Source organism: Tachyglossus aculeatus, chromosome 12, assembly GCF_015852505.1.
Source record: "Tachyglossus aculeatus isolate mTacAcu1 chromosome 12, mTacAcu1.pri, whole genome shotgun sequence".
NCBI lineage: Eukaryota > Metazoa > Chordata > Mammalia > Monotremata > Tachyglossidae > Tachyglossus > Tachyglossus aculeatus.
This window is the reverse complement of record NC_052077.1, coordinates 25,577,039-25,590,545: the sequence shown is the minus strand read 5'-3', so window position 1 is coordinate 25,590,545 and position 13,507 is coordinate 25,577,039.

Sequence of the window (13,507 nt, the reverse complement as noted above, 5' to 3'; positions counted from 1 at the left end):
TTAAAATAAGAATCTGTATTAAAGATACAAAAGTCTTTGATAATGTGGTTGAAGCATTAAGCTTATTATAAAACATTTATGATACATTTATTTCAACTCATTTCCTAAACATGGGTTTCTCTGATTTGCTCAATCTCTGTCTTTTAAAACTAATACCTAGTTCCCAGCTCAAGTTCCAATAAGATTTCTAAATGCAAATATAATACCAAAAAATTTAAGAAGCAATGTTTCCCACAGCGAGGCTTTCTCTGGTAGTGTTGGGCATGGCCCCTTCACTTTTTCAGATCACTAGAGAACAAAGTAGGGCCCTGAAGTGTCCACATGACCATAAGACAGAATAAAACTGGCAGTTTTAAATGAACTTTCATCACCTAAAGAATGTTTTTCAAAAATTAGTTCAGACTGCTCTTAATCGAATGTCACATACTTCACAGGGCCTTTGAGTGTTTTCTAATCTTCTCCCTAATTGAATCCTCATAATTATATTTTTTTATTATTTGGCAAATTATCATTTTTAATTAAAGGATCCCTTTGTTGGGTGAATGGTGGTTAGGTATTAATTGCAATCTTTAGGGCATTAAAGGTCTTTTTTTTTCCAACCAGAATCACAGGACTTCATGTCATAAGAAATATATATTTTCAAACAACCTGGAAATGGTGTTCTGTTGTATGAGATTTTAAAAATATTTTTTCATGGTATTTGTTAAGTGCTTACTATGTGCCACATCTGTGCTAAGCACTGGGGTAGATACAAGCTAATCAGATTGGATACAGTTCATTTCCCAGATAAGGTAAACTGAAGCACAGGGAAGTTAAGTGACTTTCCTAAGGTCACAGAGCATATAAGTGGCAGAGTTAGGATTTGAACCTAGGTCCTCTGACTTCCAAACCTGTACTTTATCCACTAGACCACAATGCATCCCGCTATTGTTATTAGAAATGTTGTTAGTTAGAAAAGTTATTTTAGAACAACTTGGAAAAAGCTATTTCATTCATAAAACACAGTTTATCATGGCAAAGACAATGAACTGGGGATATTCTTAATTTATTTACCGTACAATAAATACTTGGCCTGGAAATGAAATTATTTAATGAAATAATTACCTAATCAGTTATACCCTTTTTAATCAAATTTAATCATACCCTAGTTTTTATTTAAAAGGGTGATATTCGTCTTTTAAAATGTTATAGTCACAATCCTATTTATTAAAATGATTTCCATTTGGATTTCAATCATTTCTTAGCTGAGGAAAAGCATCATCAAGTTACACAGTGCGGTAAAGTTCAGGGAACCAGCTACAGTCAGATGCCCTTGTTTTGGGAAAACTGTTGGTCCAGAAAGTGGTCTCCATTATTGTCACCAAACTGCCTCTGAATTTGCCCCAGAGGATGCCACTTTCGCGTGACCCAAACAAATAAGCTGTGGCCACAATCTCCTACTTCTCAGAAAAACAATATCATTAGTCTGGGTGAATACAACTGGAATTTCACTTTCCAGAAACTTTCCTCAATGTAGAAGATGTTCCATCTGGACTTATTTCTGATTAATTGAATCAATCTCTTAAAATAAAATACTTCACATTGTTATTATTCTGTTCTGAAGGCCACCTACAATTGACAAATAATCCTAGGAACCATGCTACTGCTACAGGTGCATCCATTGCTACTTTATATTCTGATGTGCCATATTGGAGCTCACTAATATAGAAACCAATCCAAATCTATTTGTAAAAACTATATGCTCAGAAGATATTCATTCATTCAATCATATTTATTGAGTGCTTACTGTGTGCAGAGCACTGTACTAAGCACTTATTGAGATTTCAGATTTACTTCTTCAGTAGAAAATCTTCTGACATTGTCTGAGGTCTTTTTCTTGTCCTTTGGATTTCCTTCCGATAAAACTGGAGGTTGAAAAATGGAAGTTCTCACATCCATGGAATTCTTCAATGTCTTATGTACTGGAAGGTGTGTAAATTTTGTTTCACATGATTAATGATTCAGGAGAAAGATAGAAGGCAATATACAGATCAAATGCAGGAAATACTGACTTTCTACTAGCTAATTTGATTTGACATTACAAGTTACTGAAATGCCATTTAGTTCTAATGAACCTAAATCCAGTGTCCCTTTGATACAGTCTTGTCATCTTCATGCCCGTTCCTAAACTGAGAATTATCCCTGAAGCTATCATATCTCCTTCCTGCTGAAGAGAGAAAAAGCTCATCAACTTACAAGGGAATGAATATTGAGGTTAGAAGACAAAAATGCCTCCTTCACAATATTGGCACACTGAGCCATTAAATCTGAGTGCATCTGCAGGCATGGAATCCTATTTGAAAGTGCTGAATAGTGTGGAATAGGGGTATGACAAATGATCTCGCTCAGCTCATGACCCTAAGCCTCACAGCACTTCTGTACATACCAATTTATTTTTTTTGAAGGCACATCTAATCCAAGAGGCCTTTCCAGCCTAAGCCCCACTTTTCCTCATCTCCCACTCCCTTCTGCATTGCTTGCCCTGACTTGCTCCCTTTGCTCTTCCCCCTCCCAGACCACGGCATTTAAGTACATATCTGTTATTTTATTTATTTGTATTGATATCTACCTCCCCCATTCTAGACTGTAAGCCCATTGTGGGCAGGGGGGAATGTGACTGTTTATTGATATATTGTACTCTCCGAAGTGCTTAGTGTAGTGCTTTGCACACAGTAAGTGCTCAATAAATACTATTGAGTGAATGAATGATTGAATGAACTCTCTCCAAAGTTTAAAGTATTCAGAAAACAGCTTCAGGAAAGCATGCCATAGGGTGTGGTTTTTACTGTACTAGATAATCACTGCCTTCAGGTGTTACAAACTATGATGCACAATTCTGTTTTTCTAGCACTTTAAGGGAGAGTGTGATAATCCTACAATAACATAACCTGGAGGATTTCTTTTTTTTTTACTTCTTGAATTTGAATTTTCTTTCCTTTACAACTAATTATTCTGAAGTGATTTTATCAATGGATATGCCTTTTAGGTATCACCTACCAATCAATCAATCAATGATAACTATTAAAGGCTTACTATGTGCAGAGCACAGTACTAAGGGCTTAGGAGAATACAGTGCAATAGAATTAGAAGACATGTTCTCTACCCATAATGAGCTTACAGTCTAGAAGGCAATCTTACAGTTTAAAGGGCTATTTACCTGTTTGCTCTTGAGGCAAATACATCTTTGGGTCTAGGTTATACTCACTTCTTTACATTTTCTACCCATTTTTTAGCATATCTCTTCCAAACAAAGGATCAGGTTTACTTTGTAGCAAGTCAGCCAGAACCCTTTTTAAAGGTGATTTCATTCCACTCTATTAATGATACTAATATGATAATGGGGATGATGGAGTCTTTCATTGAGAATGATGGACCCTAACTCTACTACTATATGCCGCTATGTGATCTTGGGTGAGTCATTCACCCTCTCTGTTTCCACATCTGTAAAATGGAGATAAAATACCTGTTCTCCTGCCTTGTAGACTACCATCCCTATGTGGGACGGGGACTGTGCCTGATCTGATTATCTATATCTATCCCAGCGTGTAATACAGTGCTCGGGCACATAGGAAACACTTGCTACATGTAATAATGACAATGATAATAATAATTATAATAATAATGATAGTTATGAGATTGGATGCTTATACTAAATGTTATTTCATTAATTCAGTACAGAGAACCTAAAAATGTAGCATTACCAACATGCTATTTCACTGCTTCTCCCTCTAAATTAGGGGCTTCTCTAATTGCTAAAGTTATGAGGTCTCTTTATTTTGGCTACAATTCTCCCAAATAAAACAAGTGTAAGCTAAAGTAAATCCCAATACAATGAGTTAGCAACTAGCCAAGGCAAAGCTGAAAGGAAATACTGCAAATGAATCTCTTGAGTAGATGGGCGAAAGTTATCAGCTCAGCTGCCTTGGAGAAAAGTGATTGCTTCAACATACTTCTGCAACAATGTACTGTTTGGCGCTAATGAATATTTCCTACTTGGAAAGTAAACTGCTGAATATGTTTCCTGGCAGTGTCTTCTTAATGCCAAAATATATTGTATTTTTCCTTTGAACCATTTATCATAAAAGGGAGTTGTTTCCTTCAAATCAATTTGCCCTAATCCCTACATGGTGTGCATGCCCTATTCTGCACTGGAAAAGCACAAGTATTCGAACCCTGAATATCTTTACGAAAATTAGCTCTGACAAGTCTTTTCTAGAACAAACTTCAGAAATTTGTAATTTCTATAGATTAAAAAATCGCTTCCCAGTAATTCTCTTCCAAGATATTTTTAAGGTAGCAGGATTGTATTTATAGAGAAGATTGTGTTCCTGTCCTAGAGATGGTGTGCCAGGCCTGATAAAGTGAAGGGCCTTTGAAAATCCCACTTCAGGAATTACATGAACTCCTAGCAATGGGGAATCTTCCAAAATATGTGAATTAGTTTCAGAAGCCTGTGGGATATACAGGATCCCTTCTTTTTCATTCTTAAGGAAGCCCAGTGAAGACTGGCTGCTGGATTTTTTTTCAATCTGCTGGTTAGAAAAAAGTCTTCAGAAGATTGGAGACAGGTTGAAAAAGCACCTCTATTGATTCAGTAATCCTGAAAAATATCCACTCCCATAGCTAATTTTTTAAAAACTAACATAGGGTGGTTTATTCAAATACAGTTGACTCTTAACTTTGTTGATTTTCCTGGTACAGGATCCACTTTTGAAATATCCCTAGTGAAAATGGTTGCAGGGAAATATATCATCACAGCAGGAATGGATATACAAATTAATCTGACATTGGAGAAGCACTTAATTCTTTGAAGGTGATCCACTGAATCAAGTGCTCTTTTTTCTTCCTCAAAGTTTCATTTTTAAAGTAATTGCCTCAGAGTACGATGCATTTACATTTTACTGTCTTACAAACATTCCCTATTCTCAGCCCTGATTCAGGTACATGATCCGTTTTATAAAATAGAAGCTTATTTTGGTTTGTAAAACAACTGTTGGTCAATGTAAGAAGAAAAATTATTTGTGGAGAAGGGATTGTTTTAGTGATGGATGGACATTTTTGCAGAGAACTGGAAACTTCTGAAGAGACCTGATGCCTCTGAAGCATACAGTTTCATCAAAAAATTGTCAAAAATGAGTGAAAAACTGTATGTCAAGAGTGGGATATTAATGCAGCAATGAAATCTCAAGGTAAAAGAAACAAATAACCTAGCCCTGAAGACTAAATGAATTGATGGATTATGTGATCAGAAAGGAATCTTTCACCTTTACTATTCTTGCAGTGGTATTGCTTTTGCTTTCTGAAGATAGTATCTTTTCTTTTTTTTTTACCTGTATCAACACATGTATCTACACCATTCTCAACAGCTGCTAGCTGGTAGCCTGGTTTGCAGGAACAGGTAACCCATCCATATACCACTCGCCTGCAGTGAGTTGAGTCAAACTTGGTTCTCCATAGGGGTTTCACTAAAATTAGGAGGTTAAACAAACAAACAAAAATGGTCATTAAAGAGTTAAGCAATAAGACGCTCGAAGATATGAAACTCAGATGTCACTTGCAGCTCCCCTCAGGCCCTCATGCAATAGATTTCAAAAGGGAGGCTCGATGATTACCACTAGTTATGGTGGCTTTAAGGCAACCTCTGCAGCAAACGATGCCCAGATCAGGAATATTCCTGGGCCACAATATAAGTTTTTTTTAAAAAATGGTATTTACTAAGCGTTTACTATGTGCCAGGCAGTGTACTAAGCACTGGAGTAGATACAGTTAATCAGGTTGCACACAGTTCATGTCCCACATGGGGCTCACAGTCTTAATTCCCTTTTTGCAGATGAGGTAATGGAGGCCCAGGGAAGTGAAGTGACTTGCTCCATGTCACAAGAACAGAAAAGTAGCAGATCTGGAATTAGAACCCAGGTCCTTCTGACTACCAAGCTCATACTCTGTCCACTAGGCCAGGCTGCATGATGGATTACTCAATATGGGATGCTAAAATGAATTCTGCTAATAAGGACTTGGCTTCTTTTCACCGCTTAGAACAGTGCTTTCCACCTAGTAAGCACTTAATAAATGCCATTATTATAAACAGACTGGGAAAAACGTTTCAATCCTATTGTTGGTGTCTGTTTTGTGAACAATGTTGGAATACAACACTATATAAAGAAAAAATGGGCCAACCTCCTGAATACAGGCGGCAGTGGAGAGGGAGGGCGGATTAGAGTACTGCTACTATAATGTCAGATTCCCTGGGGACCCAAGTTCCACCTTGGGTGGAATTTAAATACCCTTGGAAACTTCAATAAGAGGTTCTAGCCCTGGCTGTACTGCTGTCCTGATGTGTGACCTTCATTATCCCAATGTACAAATCTGGCAACTGAACCTATAGGCAGTAAGATCCTCTTTAAACTGCAAGCTCCTTGTGGCAGGGAACATGTCCCTCCACTTTGCTGCATCATACTCTCCCATACTGGATGGCCACTTGTCCATAGCTGGCACTAGTTTGGCAGTGATGGCAGGAGTTATTTCACAAAGCTCGAGTCAGTATAATTTTGGAATCTAGGATTGCCTCATTTTTGCAGTAGGTCACCTCAGCAGCAGCAGTTGGGTGGAAAAGAAAACTGCAATGATTGGAGAAAACATGTTTGGGTGCACTGACACAAGGTAACTAGTTCACGTTCAAAGATAATGTAAAGAAGGAAAGGCAGGGCACTTTGGGTCAGGAGCCTTCAGAGATTTGAAACAAAAACACAGGGGACTCAGTTTCTGGACCCATCACATTTCATCGTGGTTGCCAGCAAAGTTTTCATCAGTTTCATGGCTGCAGTTTTGGCTCTCCAGTGTTATTTTTGGATCTGTCCAAATTCTTTCTTATGGGTTTTGAAATCACAATGCTGCACAGTAATGTGAGATTTTAAAGACTACAGCAGTGGCAAGGGAGCAGATTTCAGGCTGACATCATTTTTGAATTGGGATAATGATCACAGGCTGCATGCATGTGTTCTTTACAACAAAATATGTATTTCTCTCCAGGGGCTGAACTTACTTTAAAAGTGAAAATGCCAATGTAAGTCAGTTTTCCATCAGCTCCTATTTTCTGTCCTAAATCTTTTAAAATTTGATTGTGTCTTTAGTTTAAAAAATCAAGAAGAGTTGGCATGTTAAGTATTCTACGTAAATGTCTGAGAGTATCTTTTTGAAGCCCCAAGCATACAGTGGCTGCAAATGAAAACAGAATCACAAAGGAGCAAATTCATTTGTGCTGAAATTTAAAAACTGTGCCAAGAGGTTATTAGTCTGCCAAAGGACCACAATCCTAACTGGTTCAGAAGAATCAATTTACTGTCTCCTGAGAATAAAAGTGATTTATTTCTAAAGGAGAAGCTAGGTTCATTTCTCTTCTTTACCTTGAAGAGGATTTTATTTCTTCACCATAAATTACCATGGTTTCATATAATTTACACATTCAATTATAGCAATTCCTCTACTTGGGTGAACTCTTTTAATAGATGAGACTTTTTTCTTTCAATGGTACTTGTCTTTCCTGCAGCTTTGCAGAAATAGTTCTTGGATGAAAGTTTTCATTGCAAAAAGGTTTGTTTTTTAAACAACAGCATTTCTTGCTGTTCAGAACACTGCAAGCATTTGGGAGAATACAATAAAGTTAGTAGGCATAATCCAGCCTCTCAAGGATACTACAATCGTCAGTGGGAATTTACTCAATCAACTGTATTTATTGAGCACTTACTAAATGCAGAACACTGTACTAGGATCTTGGATAGTATAATACAACATAATTAGCAAACGCATTCCCTGCCCAAAATGAGCTTACAGTCTAGCGGGAGAAACAGACAAAAATATAAATAAATAAGCAATTTTAATAATATAGAAATGTGTACATACATGCTGTAGGACTGGGGATGAGGCAAATATCAAATGGCCAATGGTGGCACAGAAAAGGTTCAAAGAAGAGGACATGGAATATCGAGACATCTTGTCAAGAACCGTTATATACAGAAAAGTGAAACAAGGGTTGCTCTGGGGTTTTTTTAATGGTATTTGTTAAGCGCTTACTAAATGCTAAGCACTGTTCTAAGCACTGGGGCAGATATACAGTAATCAGGTTGGACACAGTTCATGTCCCAGGAGGGTTTCAGGGTTTTTATCCCCATTTTATAGATGAGTTAACTGAAGCACAGAGACGTTAAGTGACTTGCCCAAAGTCATAGAGCAAACAAGTGGAGGAGCCAGGATTAGAACCTTCTGGCTCCTAGGCCCATGCTCTATCCAGAATAGGATTTCTATCCTAATCCTCCTCTACCTCTCAGCTGTGTTCGACACTGTGGACCAACCCCTTCTCCTCAACACGCTATCCAACCTTGGCTTCACAGACTCCGTCCTCTCCTGGTTTTCCTCATCTCTCCGGTCGTTCATTCTCAGTCTCTTTTGCAGGCTCCTCCTCCCCCTCCCATCCCCTTACTGTGGGGGTTCCCCAAGGTTCAGTGCTTGGTCCCCTTCTGTTCTCGATCTACACTCACTCCCTTGGTGACCTCATTCGCTCCCACGGCTTCAACTATCATCTCTACACTGATGACACCCAAATCTACATCTCTGCCCCTGCTCTCTCCCCCTCCCTCCAGGCTCGCATCTCCTCCTGCCTTCAGGACATCTCCATCTGGATGTCTGCCCGCCACCTCAAACTCAACATGTCCAAGACTGAACTCCTTGTCTTCCCTCCCAAACACTGCTCTCTCCCTGACTTTCCTATCACTGTTGACGGCACTACCATTCTTCCCATCTCAAAGGCCCGCAACCTTGGTGTCATCCTCGACTCCGCTCTCTCATTCACCCCTCACATCCAAGCCGTCACCAAAACCTGCCGGTCTCAGCTCCGCAACATTGCCAAGATCCACCCTTTCCTCTCCATTCAAACCACAACCCTGCTCATTCAAGCTCTCATCCTATCCCATCTGGACTACTGCATTAGCCTTCTCTCTGATCTCCCATGCTCGTGTCTCTCCCCACTTCAATCCATACTTCATGCCGCTGCTCGGATTGTCTTTGTCCAGAAACGCTCTGGGCATGTTATTCCCCTCCTCAAAAATCTCCAGTGGCTACCAATCAATCTGCGCATCAGGCAGAAACTCCTCACCCTCGGCTTCAAGGCTGTCCATCACCTCGCCCCCTCCTACCTCACCTGCCTTCTCTCCTTCTCCAGCCCACCCCGCACCCTCCGCTCCTCTGCCACTAATCTCCTCACCATGCCTCATTCTTGCTTGTTCCGCCGTCGACCCCCTGCCCATGTCATCCCCCTGGCCTGGAATGCCCTCCCTCCACACATCCGCCAAGCTAGCTCTCTTCCTCCCTTCAAGGCCCTATTGAGAGCTCACCTCCTCCAGGAGGCCTTCCCAGACTGAGCCCCCTCCTTCCTCTCCCCCTCGCCCCCCCCTCCATCCCCCGTCTTACCTCCTTCCCTTCCCCACAGCACCTGTATATATGTATATATGTTTGTACATATTTATTACTCTATTTATTTATTTATTTATTTTACTTGTACATATCTATTCTATTTATTTTATTTTGTTAATATGTTTGGTTTTGTTCTCTGTCTCCCCCTTCTAGAGTGTGAGCCCACTGTTGGGTAGGGACTGTCTCTATATGTTGCCAACTTGTACTTCCCAAATGCTTAGTACAGTGCTCTGCACACAGTAAGCGCTCAATAAATACGATTGATTGATTGATTGATATGCCGCTTCTCTAGAACTGAGGACTACAAATATGAAATAGCTACCATCAATGGTAAATACTGATTACCTACTGAAAGCAGACCACTCTACTAAGCACCATGGAGAGTACACAAAAGCCAGACAAGCTTTTACTACCACAAAAGAGCTGATACTATAATAATACATAATGGATTGGTGGGAAGAAGAGGAAGAATAAGAACATAACATGTAGTAATGTGAATATTTTTAAGGGAATCCTGAGTAAGAGCTTGCCTTTTTTCCTGGATTAGCATAGCAATCCCTGATTAACAGGAGAGCATTCACAAGGAAGAGCAGAAACGTGGCATTTTCCCAAGGTCCACAAAAAAAAGTCTACAAATCTTTTGAAAAGCTATGGAGGCTCTGATTGCAAGTGTTCACTAACACATGATGTATATTTGAAAATAATTTAAAAGTAGATTCACCAACCGAGGTTTAAATCCACATGTTCAACCGGGTTTGATGAGTTTAAGGTCTGTAAATGTCTTTGCTTGGGAAAATGATGGAATCCCAATTCCAAAAGTGAATCCTAATAATACAGATCTATTCTTTTCCAATATGGAAGGGAATGTGTGGTCTAGTGGAAAGAACATGGGCCCAGGAGTCAGATGACCTACGTTCTAATCCCAGGAACACCCCTTGCCTGCTGCCTGATGATGGTAAATCATTTATCTTCTCTGTGCCTCCATTTCCTCATGTGTAAAATGGGGATTTCTCTTCTTATCAATACATGAATTTGCAATTTGATACTTTGGGTGTTTTGGAGGCCTGTTTTCTTAGATTCAGACCATTAATTGGCTACTGTAATCCTGAGGATGGATATATGGCTCAGGTGTGTAGAACTCAAATGGAATATGGAACTTTTTCTCTCACACCGATTTGGGAGTGATCTTAATATACACTGAGACAATTATTTAGAAGCAAGCCTTTCCCTACAAATTCTCAACATTTCCCATTCTGTTAGTTTCCACGACCTGATACCTGTCAGAGAATCTAAACCACTTTCTAACTGCTGACCCTAACAGCACGTCAGTGAACTTCATTAATATCTTGTGTCACAGAAGAACTAATTCCCAACTTCAAAATTTACAGTAACTGCAAGCACAGCAAGAGCAGTTACAGTAACTGCAAGCACAGCAAGAGCAGTTACAGTAACTGCAAGCACAGCAAGAGCAGTGTATGTACAATAGCAATATTGTTGACCACCCATTGAGTGGGTTCATTAAACCTCGAGTTGCTTTACTTCAGAGTTTAGGTTTATAATACAAATCATTCAATTCCAAAGTTCATGCTCTGGTTACAGAGAAAAAAATGAAACAGAAAACACTTAGGCCCTGAATTTCTTGCCAGTACTCTGACACTTTATTTTCAATCTGAATTAGTAGGGAAGTTTTCTCATGACCAAATTCAGTTTTTATTCTATCTTAGACCTAATTTACTCTGATCTACAGAAAAATAAGCAAGTCCTGGAAATCCTTTTAATGCCTTTCTTCTCTGAAAAAAAATATATACTTAGAGAAGCAGCGTGGCTCAGTGGAAAAGAGTACGGGCTTGGGAGTCAGAGGTCACAGGTTCAAATCCTGCCTCTGCCAATTGTCAGCTGTGTGACTTTGGGCAAGTCACTTAATTTCTCTGTGCCTCAGTTACCTCATCTGGAAAATGGGGATGAAGACTGTGAGCCCTACGTGGTACAACCTGATCCCCTGTATCCTGCCCAGCACTTAGAACAGTGCTTTGTAATAGTAAGGGCTTAATAAATGTCATCATTATTATTACTATACATATTGTGTGTGTATTTTTTCAGAGAAGAAAGGCATTAAGAAGTATATATATGTTTACATATATTTTTACAAGGAACCTAGAAGAAATGATGCCTCTCATTCCAAATCAGCACCCCTTTTAAAAACTCTTGCTAGAAACACGATTACCTTTCAAATGTAAAACTTATGAATATCCTCTGCTCTAAGATGCTCATCACACACAAAATGTGAGTATACATATGAGCTTGTATGTCCTATGTGTATACATACATCTATAAACATATACCATTTTTATATGCCAATTAATCAATACTACTAACTTGGGGTGAAGTATGTACAGAGCACTGTACTAAGCAGATATCATCATCATCATCAATCGTATTTATTGAGCACTTACTATGTGCAGAGCACTGTACTAAGCGCTTGGGAAGTACAAATTGGCAACATATAGAGACAGTCCCAACATTAGCACAACATTGAAATGTATATTTACTAGTGCAGAGAAACACTACCTAGCCTCTCTGAATCCACTTGTTAAAATCTAAATTTCCATTGTGGGTTTAATAACAATAATAACTGTGATAATTTAGTGCTTACTATGTACTAGCACTGCACTGAGCATTAGGGCAGATATAAGATAATCAGGTCATACACATATTCTCCCCAGTGCTAAGTACAGTGCTCTGCACACAGTAATAAGAACGATAATAATAATAATAATAAGTATGGAATTTATTGAGGGCTTACAATGTGCTAAGCACTGTTCTAAGTGCTGGGGTAGATACAAGGTAATCATGTTGTCCCACAAGGAGCTCACAGTCTTAATCCCCATTTTCCAGATGAGGTAACTGAGGCCCAGAGAAGTTAAGTGACTTGACCAAGGTCACACAGCAGACAAGTGGCTGAGCTGGGATTAGAACTCACGACCTCTGACTCCCAAGCCCGTGCTCTTTCCACTGAGCCACGCTGCTTCAATAAATACGATTGACTGACTGACTGTCCCACATGGGGTTCACAATAAAAGTGGAAAAGAGAATAATTGCTCAATCCCCATATTGCAGATCAATCAATGATATTTATTGAGCACTTACTAAGTGCTGTGCACTGCACTTAGCATTTGGGAGAGTTCAGTACAACGGAATTGGCAGACATGTCCCCTGCCCATAATGAGCTTACCGTCTACAAATGAGGAAACTGATGCACATAAAAATTACAAGACTAGTTCAAGGTCAAACAGCAGGGAAGTGGAGGAGCTGGAATTGGAACCTATATTTGACGTGATACTAAATTAATGAGTGAGTGTTTGTACTCAGCATGGCTCAGTGGAAAGAGCATGAGCTTTGGAGTCAGAGGTCATGGGTTCAAATCCTGGCTCCGCCAATTGTTAGCTGTGTGACCTTGGGCAAGTCACTTAACTTCTCTGGGCCTCAGTTACCTCATCTGTAAAATGGGGATTAAGACTGTGAGCCCCCGTGGGACAACCTGATCACCTTGTAACCTCCCTGGTGCTTAGAACAGTGCTTTGCACATAGTAAGCACTTAATAAATGCCATTATTATTATTATTATTAAATCTCTGGGCATTTTAATTTAAACTGACTGTATTTTGAAAGTAGAATCCCATTCACCTTTGTCAAAAGGAGACTGGTTAAAGATGGAAAAAGATAGACAAGAGACATTACATGAATTTTCTAAAACCACAATAACAATTGGTATAATTCTAGAATTAAAGTTCTAGCTTGAATTCTCCGCTTCTTTTCCTCCAGCCTCCATATTAAATTAACAGGTTTATGGCAGCCATGCAAATAAAGTAATCAGCCTTTACCAGACCACATTTCTTTAACAGCCTGCTGTCTCAATAATTTGGGAACAAGAAATAACATAAATGTGCAAGAATTATTTACTCCATTCCTGGCATAAAATGTTGGACGAGCATAATGCCAGACCA